Below are 18845 nucleotides of genomic sequence, written 5' to 3'. Positions count from 1 at the left end.
CCTGAGTCTACAATCATGCCAGGGAGCAACGGGGTGTAATGCAAACACGATACCACGAGTAATCCGCTATCATCTTATGTCCACCTTTTTGTGCGCTGTTTCTGAGGTTAAATATGTAGTTCCACAACTCACTTTATAATTATGAAATAAACCTTATATTTATATATAAAGGTGCATACATACATACAAATATATATACATATATGCACCTATATATAAATTGATGTATTTAACAGCATTGACAGCGACAGCATCAACAGCCAGTCAAATCCAGCATTGTATGGCATTTGTATGCAAAAGACGCCAATGTTTGGTACGTTTGGCTGCCAACCTCAAAATTTAGTTACGGTCTGTGCTAATAGCACTTCGTAAAGCAACACCGCCAGCACCAACACTACCAATAATAGCAAATAGAAGCAACAGAAGTGCAAATGACAGAAATGAAAATTTTCTCTTGCAATAATGTTAGCTGCAATTCGTAATTTTTGTGCTGTTTACGACGTTCGTCGTCATCGCAAACGCTATCGTTGGTTATATGAAGAACAAAATTTTGGTGGCTTATCTAGCTTTATGCCATAGCCAGTCGGACGGCCGTTTGGTTGATGTTAGTTTGTGCGTCGCGGTTGAGGCGTGTTACTAATTTGATTTTTATTTCGTATGCCGTATTAAATTACATTTTTCTACTAGTGAGTTTTATTAAATTAACTATAGTGCAATTTTAATAACGACAACATTTGGCTGAATATTAGATATCTACAGTTTTTGATTGCTTGCTTTACAAAGTTTATCTACCAAAGAGAGCGGTGCTTTAACAGTTGATTCTCAAGGTTCGATGATATACATAGATAACAGCTGCCAATTTTAATTTTTTGATTAACTAATTAACAGTAAATCATTTGGCGCGCTTTTCTTTACAACAAAAAATATTCATAACTGCGTAAGGTGGTGAGTAGTATTATTATTTTTCCTAAATACGCAAATATACACTACTATATAGAAAGCTTGCAAACAAAATAAGAAACTACTTGCTCAAAAATAATCATTTGGTTTATTTAATATTTTACTTCAGTTGTCGTACGGAAAAACTTGTTTAGTGTTAAACGTTCGTATATTAGGTATTTATTAAATAAATAATTAACAAAAATGTCAATCAGGATTGTATCTCGTCTATTGCTCCCCGATGGTTTTCAGACTTGACTTAGTGAAATATTCTTTAGATTGCTCTTCGTACATGCGTTAGCGAAAGTAGGGAGCACCAGAATTTATTGCAGGTTGACCTTTTAGGTATGCAGCTAGAGATCTACCCCAACATACCCAGCGAGGAGCTAACAACTTCGCCAAAACCAGATGCACCACATATCTTGCATTCGAGGAATACCAAATTTGAAGCAAATGCCAAGCATCAGATTTAGGAGATAGCATCCTATCATTGCGGCAGCCCTTCTCCACTATCTCCTTGAATCCTAATGGCTCTGTGCCAGTAACGAGTGAATTTTATCAACAAGCTCAAAATTAATGTAAAAAATGAGCATTTCGTAAAAATTGGCGTTATAAAAGACGAGTCCAATATCTATATAAACTCGTGTTTGTTATAGCCTCAAAAATTCGGCCAACTTAATTCCTAACCCTTTATCGACAGAGTTTTATCTCCACTGTACTTATAGATTCACGACATCACGTAGAATAATAAGTATTTGGAAAAATATATTCTGAATACTTTAAAAATCAGTAGGTTCCTTAATTTTTACATACTGTCCCAAGTGCATATTTAACAATAACAACTAAATAGATGGATCTTTTATTCCTTTGTTATTTATTTAAAGACTTAGGCATAGCAGAGCAAATATGTTTTGTTGGATTAATGTTACCAGAATGTGTACTGAGGCAATTCAGATAAAAAACTTTTCTTAAAGAAAATACATAAGTATTTTGAGTGAAGGTCGGACATATTGTCTCAGAAGTAGTTAAAAACATAATGTCCTTAAATTTTGTAAATAAATTAGAGTTAATAGAAAATGTCTGATGCAAATAAATCAAATGACTAACAATCAATATCAAAAATCTGAAAAAAGTTGTTTTGATTAGAAACAGATTTTTTCTAATCGGGATTACCACCTGGAAGTGGTTTGGCAAACACTGTGAGTTGCCATAAAGAGCTTTTCGGTCAAAATCCATCTGCCTTGCAGCTGCCGTTCGGCGTCGGCATGAAACAATTAGGTCCCGTCCCGCCAAATTTTAGGAAAAAGTAAAATGGAGCACAACGCAAATTGAAGCAGAAGCTGTGCATAAAATCTCTTCGGAGGCTATTGCGTCTTGTATTTATTTTATTAAGTAAATATGTACATATCAAAACCAAAAGTCTTTTCGTTTGCCCAGTCCAAAAAATGTGTGCTTTTTTTGCAGTCACAATCAGGTGGCAATTGAATTTTTAGTTTAATTTTCGCGATTGCACGAAATCCCACCACTGCTGCAGCCGCACAAATAAAGAGAGCAGATTGCAACTATCTTGGGATGTGAAAATCTGTAAAGTGTAATTAAAACTTAATAACATTCTACTATCAATTAATAGTAGATTTGAAAAGGATACGTACACTGTTGAAAATTGAGAGTTTAAATTTAGGGTCATTTATATGTTTAAGCAATTTTTTAGTCTTTATTATAGTAAATTTAAAGCCCTCCAATTTGCAATTGGGGTTTTTTTATGATTCCAAACGCGTAGACTAAAAATCTAACTGAACAAGAAGTCTAAAACCCTAAAGTAGTTTTAAAGCTAATCCAAAAGGTTAAAACTGGCAGCTTAACAGTGCATTATTAGTCTTTACACAACTTTTGCCGATTTTCGATGTCAGCATTTGCTCTATAACTACACCTGCGAGTCAAAAAATAGCAGACAAATTTTTTGCAAACTGCATTGGTTATATTCTTTTAAGTTTTGTTAATTAAAAAACTGTTATTAATTGTTTAACGAAAACTATGTAAACCAACTTTGAAAATGTTTTCGAAAAATAATGCAATCATATTAACGAAAATTGAAACATATTTATTTAGAATTTTTAGAAAGTGTTTTTGTGTTTGTGCAGTGCTTAGCCCCATCTCATAAATGCGATCACTCACAAATTGTCATCAATATCCTCTAACGGAAGGCGAAGTAAATGCGTTGGTTCCACATTGAAATTAAAAAGATGGTTGGTGTGATGAGAGGATGTGTTACAAGCGGGACATGCATTCGGTATGTCGGGGTTGATTCTGAATAAGTAAGAATTTAACCTAATACAAGATCCAGATCGAAGTTAAGCTAGTGTGACGCGTGTCTACCTGCGAAGGTTCCTTTCCTTAGCTGCGAGTTAAGGATATTTGTATTTGAGAATGGGGTCTACTAGGCAGTTGTTGGCATAGCAATTTGACGACCTTTTATGTGGATGTATCTGAGGGCCTTTTTGTGCTTCTTTTCTTCATGACTTCTTGAGTGCGGAATTTCTTCATAGTGCTTACGAAGATTACTTTTAAAGTTCCATGGAGGCGGGGCCACTTAATTCAGGTATCTGCTGAACGGAAACTATTTGTTAAGTATTTAGTTTCACTCCTTTATATGGAGTGTACTCGTTTCACTGTGCAACTTATGTTCTGGGGATATAAGAAGATATCCCCTGACAGTTTTGAGCGCAGTGTTTTGACAGGCATGTCTTTTCCTCCAGTGTGTTTCTCTTAGGCTCGGCTATCATATTGGAGATATGTAGCATATAAACGACCGGCCAATGGCTTTATAAGTGGATATGAGCCATTCTTTGTCTTTGCCCTAAGTGCTTCCAGCGAGCGACTTGAGTAATTGCGGCTGCATGCTCGCCAAAATGTAGGTGCTGATCGAACGTCACACACAGTATTTTTGGCTGTAGGAAAGTTGGTGGCGTAATGATATCGACGTGGATATCCAATATTGTCCATATGCTGCGTCCACGTTGTAAACAAGCTGACGAAGATTTGGTCGGTGAAAGTTCCAAATTTCGTGAGGTGAAAAATCTGGAAAGGCTAGGCAGATAGTCGTTAATTTCATAGCAAAGCTCATCAATGGATGGACTGTACCTGTTACCATTATCGTACAGTCTTCGGCTTAGGTAACAATGGTAACTCCTTCTGGTGGGGAAAGGAGCTTTGATATGTAACAATTAAACAATTGCCTTAATAGCACACCACCCTGCGGCGCCCTTTTTAATCATTCTGGGTTTCGATGTTACGTTCCCGAACTCCAGCGGTGCTTACTGATCACACAGATAACATGCTGTCCACCTTTTGAGACTGGGAGAAAGGGTGGACCTTTCCAAGTCTCGCAGTGGCGTGCTGTGGTTGATTGCCAAAGGCTTTTGATAAGCCTAGCGCTACAAGTACTGTATTATAGTGGGGATTCTTGGTTCAGTCCGCAGTTCATTGTATGTTAAATGCATTTAGCGCGGTGGCGGTGCTCTGTTTTTTCGAAAACCATGCAGATCATTGGGAAATCGCAGGTTCCCGATGAAATAAGCAGGACGGGTTCAAGTGCCTTGGCTACTGGCAATAGGAGAGATATCGGTCGATATGAGTCTTTTACGCTAGCTGCTTTCCCAGGATTTAGCAATTCGACGGCTTCTTTAGCCTCTGACGGTGATGGTAATGGTAGACATACTGTTCGGTGTAACTTAATTCAGTGCGGCAAAGTACAACTTGCAGGTCTATCAAAAGATTGCAATGATTTTTGAAAACTCGTTTCTGAAATGATGTACTTCTTAAAATTAATATTTTTTTCAGTTAACGAAAGTAAAAGAAAAGAAGAAAATAACTATTAAAATTTGCAAATAACTTTTACTGCCCTTTGTTTTCCCAGGCGTATGTGCGCAGCTTATAAATATCTTTTATCAAAAATTTCTGTAGGTTAAATTGTTAGTTCACTTTTTTATTTAGTGTATTCTGCCCAACTCTGACAGTGTCATACTGAAACATCTTTTTCAAATTGTTTCCAAATGAATAAATCAAGTGAATTGCGAAGTTTGATAGTCAAATTTGCATTGAACTTTATAGCGGTGAATATGCCCAATCTAGTATTTTTGTGTGGAATGGCGTAAAGTTGTGTTTCTCCGGTGATAAGGAATTGGATTCTTGCATTTCCGTTTTTGGTAGTTTGTCTACATTTTTAAGCTTTGTGTGTATGTGTTTAGTTTCCTAGTTTCCTTTTTGAATATTATTACATATAGACAAGCAAAATTTATGCAGTGCAGTTTATCAAGTGAAAATATATGAATGGTATATAGAAAATCGTCCGTGAAGCCACTCAAGTGTGATGCGTTTTTCATTCACTGACCGCATAATTGCTAGAGGGGCATATGAGATTTTGTGCAGCGTTTGAGTAAGAAGCATTAAATTAGCTAGGCTTTTCACCGTCGTTAACTCCACATTCGAATTAACCAACTCTTCTGCATATGGATATCAACCACTGCCACCACGAAGCTCCCGAAGGGCCTACCCCAATGAGCAGAAACGGAGCAAGCTCCGCGGGCTATCTCCTACTCTTGACCAACTTTAAAGACTTTTGTCAGACTTTCATAGCCAAAGTTATTCACCTACTCCGGACCGGTGGACTTACTTACTTAATTGGCGCTTAACCGTCTAAACGGTTATGGCCGCCCAACAAGGCGCGCCAGTCGCTCCTTCGCTCCTCCAACCGGCACCAATTGGTCACACCAAGGGAGTTTAAATCGTTTTCCACCTGGTCCTTCCAACGGAGTGGGGGCCGCCCTCTACCTCTGCTTCCATAGGCGGGTTCCGATAGAAACACTTTATTGGCCCGAGCGTCATCATTCATTCGCATAACATGGCCTAGCCAGCGCAGCCGCTGCGTTTTCATTCGCTGGACTATCTTGATGTCTGCGTATAGCTCGTACAGCTCATCATTAAATCTTCTTCGGTACTCGCCATTGCCAACGCGTAGAGGTCCATAAATCTTTCGAAGAACTTTTCTCTCGAACACTCCCAAAGCCGCTTCATCTGCTGTTGTCATGGTCCATGCTTCTGCCCCATATAGCAGGACGGGTACGATAAGTGACTTGTAGAGTATGATTTTCGTTCGCCGAGAGAGGACTTTACTTTTCAATTGCCTACCTAGTCCAAAGTAGCATTTATTGGCAAGATTGATTCTTCGCTGGATTTGAGTGCTGATGTTGTGGCTAGTGTTGATGCTGGTTCCCAAATTGATGCTGGTTTTCCAGTTTGGTTTGGAGTAAGCAGACCTAACAGCGCGGGTGTTTAGGCCGATGATAGACCGGTGGACTAGAAAATAAGTATAAAGATGGGGTTAAAAATCCCCAAAGAGCCAAAACACTCTGACCAATAGCTATCATCCTTCGTCAACTCCTTAACACATCCAAAGCATATCTATTTAACAACCTCTGAGGAGATTTCGGCAAGCTTCCATTTTAATTTGCTAATTATGAATTTTTCTTACAAATTGGCGGGGCGGGGCTTACATGTTTTAAGTCGACTCCGAATAGCATCTGCAAGCAGATGAATTTTCGCTGAGAAGCTGATAAATCACTTTCGAGGAGCGACCCCGCTCAAAAAGCAAAAGCATCCTTCCACGACACCACGGAGGCCGCCTTATATTAGCGATTTTCGAGCTGACATCCGAGATAGGGTGATATTGCACTCAGCAGTCAATATGTAGCAAATACATAAAATAAAATAACGAACGATAACAACTCACCGGCAAGTATATTGAATTTATCCACATTTCTGTTGCATTGATTTCTGTCACGCATATCTACATAACATTTCACAAAATATTTCCATAAACCACACACATCCGCTACTCCAAATGATGTTTAATATACATATATTATACTTTAACCGCACTTAGTTGTGTACAATTTATACATTCCAAAACAAAAAGACTTGTCAAACTTCTGAGTGACACAGGAAAGTGATAACAAACAATGGAATTTTTTTAGCACTCACAGATAGTAAACACGCACCATTCACCTGTTACGGCCGCCGCTTCGAGCTGTCGAGTGTGTCATATCTGGGATATATGTATATATCTTGTGCTAGCAGCTGCTCTATCAAAGTTTTTGAATGAACACACAATTGCGCAAGAGGAGTGTGTGGTTTTATTGTATATGCCGTGGCTGCTGTGCTATTGCGGTGGTGTGCTTGCCTATCATGCCGAAGAGTTTACGTTCGAATCATTTCGAAAAACGAGTTGCCTTAGGACTTTGCAATTTAAAGTCGACTTTGAAAATATTGGTCCCAATAATTTGTAGAAAAAATTAGAAGCAGTATTATTTAGTTACATACCGCAAAGGTGTTCAAGATTTTTTACCGTTCGACTTTTTTTCTTATTTAAATTTTCTTCTTTTAAATTTTGCTATTTTCTATATCTCGACCTAAATTTAACCGACATACTTATCAAGTTTCATCACGTAATCTGCCTTTGGTATTGAACTATAGCATATTTCTAATTTTTCCAAATTTTGAAATCAATTTCTTTTTTAAGTGGGCATGGTCGCCAACCACATTTGTGAATTTTCAATGTGTATTTTTTTTTTATATATAATGGCAGATACAAGCTCCAAGCCTAATTTCAACATGATCTCTTCATTGGCATTTGATTAATGGCTTGCGAAAATTTTAAATTTTTTCTTCTAAGTGTAGGCCGTGCCACGCCTATTTGCCAATGTTTTTCGAAATCTCTATTTCCCGTTGCAAAGTCAACCCACTTTATCGGCCTTTGGTAATTCGAACTTTTCCATATTTCGAAATTTCGATATCGATTTTTAATTAATAATAAAATTTGATTGGTTGTTGTTGTTGTTGTAGCGATAAGGTTGCTCCCCGAAGGCTTTGGGGAGTGTTATCGATGTGATGGTCCTTTGCCGGATACAGATCCGGTACGCTCCGGTGCCACAGCACCATTAAGGTGCTGGCCCGACCATCTCGGGAACGATTTATGTGGCCACATTAAACCTTCAGGCCATCCCCTCCCTCCCCAACCCCAAGTTCCATAAGGAGCTTAGGGTCGCCAGAGCCTCGTCTGTTAGTGAAACAGGATTCGCCGCGGATAGGTGAGGTTGACAATTGGGTTTGGAGAAGCTATATGTTGCGCTGGCAACCTGCAGGGTTGCGCTACACAGCCCCTTGAATCTGGTATTTTAGTCGCCTCTTACGACAGGCATACCTACCGCGGGTATATTCTGACCCCCCCTAACCCGCTGGGGGAAAATTTGATTGGTCTGTGGGCGTGGTGTGTTAATTGTTAATTTTCATAAAATGTAGGTATGTGGACAACATTTATACAAAATTTCAACACGATATCTGCATGGAAAACATTTTAGCCATTTAAAAAAATGTTCCCAAATTTCTATTTCTCGTCATAAAATCTACTTTAATCTTTGTAGGATTTGTCTTCATCGTCAGGAAAAGGATAATCAAGTCCAACAGCGGCCGACCTAGTGTAAAAACTCTTACTTATGGTGCTATTTGTTTAAAATTTGCAGATGCCGCTCGGAGTCGGCATAAAACATGTAGGTGCTGTCCCGCCAATTAGGGTGCACGACGCAAATTGGAAGAGAAGCTCGGCCCAAATATCCTCGGAGGTAAATCGCGCAAAGAATTTTTTTAATTCGATTTATTTGACGGCTGCGGTATCAGTGGGGGAAATTATTTGCACCTGTGTTTTTGTGTATGCTCATTAGGACGGTTCTTAAAAATTATAACATCTATTTTGCCAGTCTCACCCCTTCAGGTGGTGCCTAGGTCAAAAATATCACATATAAATTTTGAAACCGTACAAAAACCATTGTGCCGTATTTTATAGGGATCCAAGCTCAGATTGCCCTCAAAATATTAAAGTTTGAACCCTAATCACTGTTCACACTGTTTATCAAGATCAAAATTTATAAACATATGATGATATCATAGTACTATTATCGATTTTGCGTATTGAATATTAAGAAATTAAAATTCAATTTTTGTAGTCTCCATAGAGGGTTGGTAAGATTTATGCATTAGCTTATTTGCAAAATATTGTCGGGGGGATCCAGAAAACTGCACCAATTATCCCGGAATCAGCCTTCTTAATAACGCATATAAGGTCATGTTAAGCGTATTAAGCGCGAGATTGAATCCCACCGTGAATCGGCTGATTGGGCCTTATCAATGCGGCTTCAGACCTGGTAAATGTACCATCGACTAGATTCTTACAATGCGCACTTGCGGAACCAGCATTAACACAAACAACATCCTTAACATTCTCCTAAAAATTTATATGTAAGAATTTTACGTAAATATTACCGTCTGTAGGGGTGAAACTGGGAAAAATAAATTATTTCATGTTAAAGGACCACCCTATGGCTCATGTCGCCACACCTCAAATCATCTTTTCGTTCGTTTTCATTTTCCTTAAGCATGTTATTTGCATACTAACGAGATACAATGTGATATATTCACGTGTTACAAACCACGCTTTCAAGCGTTGACGGTCACAGTAAAATTATAACTCTTACATTAATTATGCGTAGCAAACGTTAAATGGGGATAAAGATTGTGCTCATTTGCTGTTAGCGTTGCCGTGAAAAAATGCACAATTTGTACATTCTGGTCTGCACTACTTTAACCGGGCTACACATAGGAACAAGGCTATCAGCATAAAGTGGTTTCATCAGCGTATTTTCGTAGATTATCCTCTTCCAAATGCACAAAAATTTGGGTGTTTAAGCTGCATTTACGAGTTCCGCCATTTTGTACTAGAAACACAATTACCCACTGGACTTTAGGATGGTTCATCATCAACATATATGATACATTTTTTTACATTCACAACTAAATTTTGCTCCAAATTCGCAATCCAACTGCCTTAAACCAATACATTTCTATCTACCAGACCAAACTTCTAAGTTTTGTTTTAAATGTGGGCGGTGCCGCACCTATTTTCCAAAACATGACTAAACTTTATTTTGCGTTATAACGTTAGTCTACTCGCCAAGTTCCAACATTTTTGTAGTATTTGCATCGTCCGATTTTTCCATTTTTCGAAATTTTCGATATAGAAAAATAGGCTTGGTAATTATCTGATTTCGACCATGCTCCATACAAAAAATATATTTTGAGTTCAGAGAAGGTCGGTTACTAAATTTGATGCAGATGTATCAGTTTTGTTCATAGTGTTAATGGTTGGTTGGTTGGTTGCTGTGCAGTCCGGATAACGAAGATCGGAGCGAAGAAGTAGCGCATGGGGCATTTTCTCGCAGCTCGTGAAAATGCTGTTAAAACGGCCTCCCATACTCTTAGCGGGCAGGCCAAGCGGCCTGTGATTGTAGCAGTGATCATAAAGATTTCTTTCCTTGGCATTTTTAGTAAGTCCTCTGTTCTTTTACCAACGTAATTGCGCCAAGTTTGCTTGGTTATCTTGCAGGTGTCTGAAAAGTACCAGTTGCAGACTGCTAACTCTTTGAATCGGCTATATATGTTTCTTTTGATAGATGTAAGTGGACGATGCATCTCGACCGCCTCCACAGCCTTCATCACTGCCACTGCCCTTGCAAGTTTGTCTGCCTTCTCGTTGCGCTCGATGTTTCTGTGACCAGTTACCCATATAAGGGTTATGTTTGCGAAGTTTGCTATCGGAGTAAATGCATGCCTCCATTTTCGTTAAGGCATTCTAGCATCATAGAGAGATTGACTAAAAAGGGGTGGGGCCGTGCACATTTTCCAATTTTTTTTGTATTTGCGTACTTTGCTACATCATATGAGGAGGGACAAGGTTGCAGGCAGACGGTCGATGTGAGTGTAGCTAGACTGTCGCTTAATATTGTTATCCTTTGATTGCAGTAGTCACGTTGCAAATTAACTGCTGCCTGGATCTGGTACCACAAAACCCGCATCAACACCCTACGGTTTTTTCGAAGCAGTTTAGAAGTTTATAGGTTTGGTGGATATCTACTATCCACTCTAATTGCGTTCCAAGATGCTTTGCCTCTCAATTCTATTTCGAACAATTATTTGTTTACAAGGTATAATCGAAAAAGCTGTCGCCTTGTCCGTCCTGATGTCACGTTGTTTAAATTTTTTCCCAAATTATTAAATAAATTATAAAATTAAAAAATTGCTTCAAATAAAATGTTTTCATACATTTAAAAAAAAGCAATACTGGCAATCCCCGATTATTAAATCATACAATTATTTGTTTAGTTGTAACTGTTTTGTCTACAGTAATGCAAACAAATGTCATAGATACAGCTAATTCAATTAAGCCATTCACTTTAGCACACTCTAAATTTATCTTAGTTCCTTTTTGTGTTGTTATTTTATCTTTCTTTGTCTGATATTCATCTGCCGAAGAATCCATTATTTGGATATAGTCAAACACAAATGAATAGATGTACATTAGGGTGGGTCCATTTTTATGGACGAAAGTATTTTTTTTTTTTTTTCAAAAAACTTATCGCCAACGTTTTTAGCGGGCATTTTTGGGTCGGACAGGGTATACATGAAAATTTTACAATCAAATGAAATTTTTTTTAGCAGTTCATGAAAAAAACCCTAAAAATCAAAGTCGAAAAAAAGTAAAAAAAAATGAAATTTCGCAGGTTTGAAAATTATTTTTTTGGGTATGCGTAGTGGAACTTTTTTTCCTGAGCCTAAACCCTATCGAAAAATCGATGGCGCGATATCGTTTAATAAATCGACCCAGTCTAATGTACATACATACATATGTGTGCATGTTGAATGGAAGTCAAACTTTCACCTTTCATTGAATGTTCGCTAGTTGGTTTAATATTATATTTGTTGTTGCTGCTCAATTGTGCACCTTGCCAGTTCTGTATGTATGAGCGATCTTTTGTACTGGCCTGCTTTCACATATTTTTTCCTTTTTGACCAACATGCAATTGAATGTAAATGGCACACATCAAGGTCTAAAAAATTGTATGATGTTGTTTTTGTTATTTTTGCTTAGTTTACGCTTGTAAAGCTTCCCACACATTTTATTTTCTACGCACATAGAAAAAAAGTTTTACATTACCGCTCCCTTGGGATTCTACGCATCTATTGAAATATGGTGGTGCTAGTAAAAAATAAAAGGATATACTAATGCATTGAGAGATTAAGTGGAACATTTGGCTTTACATTTAATTTCTACAAGTTGTTTTGGTACCTATAAACTGAACAATTAAATTTTAGAAAAAAATACATATGGGTCAGCGTTTGAAAACCTGCCAGCATAGCAGGAACCACACCTACTGTGCTGTGAAAATTAAAAAAAAGTTCATCTTGGAATTTGTTATTGTGATATGAAATTCAACAGCGAAAGCTCGGCACAGCTGAAACAACTCTTTTTTTGTTTGCTGTGCTGTTACTTTGCGTTTTTAAACAACTCAGCTTTTCAATTCATTCACCCTTTTAATTCGGAATTGGCAACATATTTCTTATATACAGAATAAGCTAAGCGGAATAATCTGATCGATCACCCTTGACTTATTCCGCGAGGAAAATCGAATAGTGAACTGATAGGGTAACCACACGGTTGAAAATTTTGGTTTAATTCTTAAACTTTTTGGTCCAAACTTATTTTGACCAAACTTATTTTGGACTTAAATACAGACCTTGAAAAGTTTAAAAAGAAACGAGCTCATATGGTTCGGTTTTGCATCAAAAACGCAATTTTCATTTGAAGAATTGAATAACGCTCAGTTTAGTAATTCATCTTTTGCATCACCATCTCTTGTCAACTTATGAGCAATTTTTAAGCCTCATGAAGCATTAAATCGTGTATGCCAATTTGATTTTATTACACGCTTGAGTGTGAATTGAATATTTTGCTTCATATTTTGTTGGCATGAACGTAAAGTAAAAATAAAAATCAAATAATTGCGCACCAAAAAAGGAGTAAAGTGAAAAAGTCTCATCGCGAAGAATAGTAGGGAAAGGTAAAGCGAGCATTCCGTGGAAAATTATAAATGAAATTAATTTTCAATGCCAATAGGACAATTTTATCAGTATATAATCCGCAGAAAGCGTAGAATATATTCCGGAAATTATTACGCACGCATATTTTGTTGTTGCGTGTAGAATATTCTTGACAGTAAAGCGCAGTACACAGATCATAGAAAACGCTCAGAATTTTTTTATTTTCTCCTTGTTGGCCGAAATTGAGGTTTTTTTATTTAAAAATCAATTGAAACGTGCAAGATTTTCTTGGCAAGTTTAAGCTTGAATTGTTTTCTATTTTTAACTAGTCTGTAAGAAAGCATGTACTTTTAGACTGAATGAATTAAATAAATAAATAAATAAATAAAAATAAATAAATACGGAACTAATAACTTGCTGATTTAAATTTAAAAACTTTGTGAAGAAAATGAATAAAAAAAGGAAAATATGTATATATGTTAGGGCGGGTCAAATTGTATGGGGAAAAATGGGGAAAAAAACTTCAGGTGCCCATCCAGTTTCTGAATCTATGGGTCATGTAGAGTAATATTGTCCATGGGACCATAGGTCTGAAATGAATTTCGAGCCTCCCTAATTTTGTTAGAAAATTTTATATCCCAAAAAAAAACAGTCAAAACGCACAGCTACCCGATTTTATTCAACAACCAATTCTTACATTTCTGAATTTTAAATGTCTGAAAAAACTCAGGATATTCGTTCCTGGGAATAGACTAAGCCTGTTCTCGAATATATAAAAATTGCTTTAGATAACCATAGCATTCACTTTTCCACATAGAAGATAAGGAAATAAAACTATGAAAATTTAATTTCATACGTCTCCCGTACAATTTCATTGTAAATAAGCACGTTTATCTATTACACCCCAATCAATTACACCCGAACTTAGCCGTATCACATGAAAAGACGGCTACCGATGCGTATACGTAACTTTTTTATTACTATTTTGTACATCTAAATGAGTTACGCACGTATATGTTTACAAAGATGTAAGTGAAACTAATATAAGGGTGTTAAAATAAATACTTAGCGTGATATACCTTCGAAGGTAATTGGACCGTGCAGCTCTGACACTTTTTTATTTTTTTCTACAAATTGAAATAAATGTTACGAGCCGGACCCGTGCGCATCTTGCGCAACAAATATAAAAGTCTCTTATCAAATATCAACAGAAATCAGCTGTTCTATCAATCAATTAAAGCTTACAGTGCGCTGCCATTTGGCGAATGGTAGCAACTGCCGGTAATGCAGTGCAAATATTCACAATAGTGCCATAGTACAAATAGATTTCTTTGTGTGCTCACAATCGTTTATTTTTAACAAAATATTTTAATAAAATATATCTAAACAAAAGCACTACGACCGAAATCGCCCAAATCTCGCTAATAGCCCGTATCTCCATCTTTACAACCAAAACTTTATTTATAGATTTGGATTCCAAATAAGAGTGAAAAAGGGATCCGTACATAAAAAAAGCAATTAGAAATAATATATATGATTTTTGTTGTTTTAGTAAACTTTGACCTAAAAATTTTCTAAGACCTTTTTTTAATTATTTAAAATCTTCTATTTTTCACTCGATTTACTGTGACTTAATCCGGTTACTTGAAACTCCCTTGTCCAAACGCATGCTTATTTTGCAATTTTCGAACACATATACGAGTAATTCTAAAATGCTATATAAAACAAAATTTTAAATTCACATATTTGCTTGTTATGCAGTTCTTAAGAAAACCAACAAATCCATATAACCTGACATCTAAATTCTAAAGGTTTTTAGCAAAAAGTTCACACGGATACTCGTTCCGTACCAACCGTCGTACGCAATGATGAAGCTGTTATGCCGCACTTTTGGATTTCCGGTTTTATGGCGAAAAGTCACGCCACTTCCAAACTGGGGCTAAGGGAGCTATGGCATTAAGAAACGGTACTATTTCTCAATTTGTCTCCAAGCAGTGCTTTTAACTGGCAAACTTTAGACTGTCTCAGCCATAGGTGATTATAAGGTGGTCGCAGCCTTTGATGTGTCACTGTACATCCGGTTAGAACCAGTTCGAAGTTGTCATGAAACCTGAGTTTCGGAACTATCATTTTGTTTATTGTCTCACAATTTTCTTGCATGGAATATATGTATGTATGTGAAACGGTGTGACATTATTTAGCTTCAGTGTGAATGTTTATGTGTGCACTTGTGAATACTACCCACTACCCACTTACTCACATTACAGTTCATGTTGCACAGTTATACGTATGTGATTTCATATCCCTGATTGGTGCGATTATAAATCGTGCGATTTACGTCCTGAATTTCTCTGCCGATTTGTGGTGAGCTACTTAAAACTTTTCTTTCGCTGAGACATAATTTTTCGCTTTGAAGCTTTTAATGCACTCAAGTAAATAAGGCAAATAATGTAACCAAGTTCGGCCAATTCTATGGCAACAATCTGCAAATAATTAAGTAAGTGCATGCACTTTGCGGTTAGTAGTCGGTACAAACCAGGGCTGGATAGATTTGGCAGAGAAGGTTGAAAATGTGGCTGTATTTTTGCATAATTGTGTAACTCTGCGACTCAGTTACGCGTATGGTGATGAAATTATCCCTGACTTGTCGTTGTTAGCGTATGTACATACATGTACATTTGTAATAGCACCCGCTCGGGCCACGCCATATGGGGCCTCTGTTGAAAATGCGTGGCAAAAATCAAAAGTTTCATGAAATGCATGTATGTAACAGAAAATTTTCCAAGGATTACGAATAAATAAATTGTATCAAGCAGAGGAGGTAGAGCTACTAAAAGTTGAAAAACTTTCAACGCTGGGAAAAATTTGTAGTTTTTGTTCTTATTCCATGTATTCAAAAAATGGTTTTGTCTGTAAATACCAGGGCCGTATACTGCTTTCTTGTATTGTAACGAAAGACGAAAGATAATTTACTTTTAGATGTAAACAAAAATTTAAATCGGTTTTACGGAAAGTATATTTTTAGGCCGTTCTTCAAAATTTGATTTTAAATAAATAAAAAAAGTCCAAAAACACCTTCGTGAAATTTACAGCAGCTGTTTACTAAATATCCAGCTCTCTGAATTCAGTAAGTCTATCTGCGTCCAGCTGCGAATTCACTTTTTAAATCAAATAAAGTAAGCAACCTTAGGCGTAAATACGCGCTTGAGCAGGTATAGATAAAAAGGTGAATTTTGTACGGTCGTAAAATTTGAGATGATCAAAGCTACAAAGATCAAAGGAGACTTCGTTAAAGCTATAATGACAGAGTTTGCGAGTGAAATATGCAACAAAGAAGACGGATGCTTGAAAGAAACAATTTGCTTTACTTTAGATTTAAATACGAGGGAAATGGCAAGCAGTTTGTCTTTCGACTTTAAGGTTTATGAGTGAACATGAAAGATGACAAGCTGATATAAGTTTTTTGGACAAGGAAACGTCCAGCACGTCAACCAAACGAATTAGAGGAAGACCAACAAAACCTATTGAAATCAGAGCATATTGTACCCCAATTTTCGTTTGTATTCAAAATACTGCCCGCTGTGCCAAGTTTCAGCAATGTGACTGAAGCAATTCGGTAGATATGCGATGTGAAAATATTAATATTTATGGAAAGCAGATCGGGTTAAGCCATGTTTCTCCTAACTGAACTTAAGTAGGATTGAAGGATCCGCTTTCCCAACCTTTGCCAGACTGTCGCAAAACCATGCGCCCAGAAATCTGAGTCGTCTTGTTTGCAGTCCTGGTCATCTTCCTCCTCATCCCAAGAATTTCTGCAGAGGGAGCTTGTTGGTAGGCGCTGCCATCGAAGCATTGGTTCAATAGCACAATGACCTGTGACACCATCCGTATCTACTCGTACTGCAGATTTTTTGTCTTGAGTAGGAAGGTAGTTTCTTTCCTGTCCAAACAAGGCCGTAAAGACCTTGATACCTCGTTATCATTCCGGGTAGTCCAAAGCGAGTCCGTTGCTCTAATATCATATTCGTCGATTTTCCTCAGGAGATAACCAAGCGGTGGCTGTACGGGAATGTCCGCCGTCTCACTTATGTCCATTTCGGAACCTTTCCTGGCCATCTTATCTGCAAACTCATTTCCTTCAATATCGTTGTGAACCGAGACCCAGCAAAGGGAGAAATTAAATGGCCATTCTAATTTGCAAATGTTATATATCGTCATCCCGGCGGTAAAACCTACTGACACCCAAAAAAAATTACAGTGGTAAATTTATTGAAAACTTGGGACTTAGCAGCTATCATCGTAGAGACGATGATATGTAAATACCGATGTAAAAGTTTGAATGTAAATATAAATAATAACGTATCGATTCACCATACCTGAGTGCATAAATATTAATGTGTGTGTGTTAAATATGTCTGAGAAATTCTGGAGAACAACATCAAAGTAAGAAATATTTTTGCATTGTTTGAGTATGTTGAATGTTTTTGTCGCGTGGCGCTATTTATATATATTTGCTAATTTTCCAATATCCAGAACAGACCGACTACATTTGCTTTTGTTATTTTGTTGTCCTGAATTGTGCGTGAAAAGGTGGCATGATTGTGTCTTTCCAAAAGCTTGCACCAGATAGCCTTTAATTTTCCACTAAGTTTCCTGTCTACTTCCAATACTCAATCTCTTTCCACAAACTCAATATGAGCAACCACCCCGCGTTCTCGCTCATCGCAATAAGGACATTTTATGTATTAGAATAAAAGGAGGTTGTTTGTGGGCGGTTGCTGCTTTATCGCAAATTTCTCTGCAAAATATTGCCCATGAGTCTGCTTGACATTTTTCCGCCACTCAATGGCACATACACTTTTGTTTACGATATTTTAGTTCCATAGGCCGTCCAGTGTTTTTGGTTTTGTTTACCCATTTTTGTCCATTTTCACCTGCGTACACACTTTCAAACAAATCGGAATTTGTTACGTTATTGATGCCGTAGAATCCCCGAAAAAGGTTTCGAATAGTACCGAAACGCGAAGGAGGAAAAGTAAAATTTCATTTTTTCCTCAAATAAACGTCACTGAAACTTCTAACATATACTCAAACTTTTTTCTAATTGAAAAAAACTTGTTTCTAATTATTTAATGTTGCTTTGCCCAAGGAATTTAAAGTTTTTCAGAAATCTACAAATTCTATCTTCACCCACATAGTTGGTATTAATGATATAAATTTTTAGAGTATTAGGCATTACCACTGGTAATGGAACTGCATTTTCGGTTATTTCATTTAAAATTTAAAAACGAAGTTTTGGGAAATCTTGCCAATTTATTACTTCCTTTATATTAGGTCGGTTGAATGTTTGTCCGCTCTTCATACAACTCTTGCAATCGATTTTTAAGTAACTTCTCATTGATCTACAAACGTGAAACTTTATACATAGGTTAGGACACCGTGACAATGCAACAAAATAAGAAAAAATCCGTTAGGTGGCGCACGGATCGAAATAATTAGGTAAGAATTTGAAAATTTTCAAACCAGCTTTTAAATAACTTATCGACGAGCTAGAGACTTGCAATTTCAAACTTAATTCAGAGGTCGAGGATAGCCGATGACACAATACAAAAAGATTCGTTAGGGGGTGCACGGGATGAGATATTTAGAAAAATCGTACTAAACGGGAATTTTGGGCTTGATTTTTATGTAAGTTCTCATTGGGCTACAACTGTAAACCTTCACAGATGGGATAAGACGCCGAGAAAATTTAAGAAAAGGAGAAAAAATGCCGTTAGGTGGCGCACGGATCGAAATATTTAGATAAGAATTTGGAAATTTGGTTTTTGAGATCGATTTTAAAGTAACTTCTCATTGAGCTACAAACATGAAACCTCAGAGACAGGTTAAGACACCGTGACAAAGGAACAAAAGGAGAAAAA

The 18845-nt window shown here is 37.0% G+C and overlaps 1 protein-coding gene across 1 annotated transcript in view; it reads left to right on the top strand.

The window, feature by feature from the left end:
* Nucleotides 1-368: 368 nt before the first annotated feature.
* The window catches only part of Ggamma30A (guanine nucleotide-binding protein subunit gamma-e), a 61421-nt gene continuing 42944 nt past the window's right edge, over nucleotides 369-18845 (top strand). The window contains exon 1 of the mRNA XM_067764019.1: nucleotides 369-945. The gene's annotated coding sequence lies outside the window, so the exon portion shown is untranslated. The remainder of the gene's footprint in view (nucleotides 946-18845) is intronic.

Source organism: Eurosta solidaginis, chromosome 2, assembly GCF_040869045.1.
Source record: "Eurosta solidaginis isolate ZX-2024a chromosome 2, ASM4086904v1, whole genome shotgun sequence".
In the NCBI taxonomy this organism is placed as follows: Eukaryota; Metazoa; Arthropoda; class Insecta; order Diptera; family Tephritidae; genus Eurosta; species Eurosta solidaginis.
Note: the sequence above shows the minus strand (reverse complement) of the source record. Positions and strands in the feature narration are given on the sequence as shown.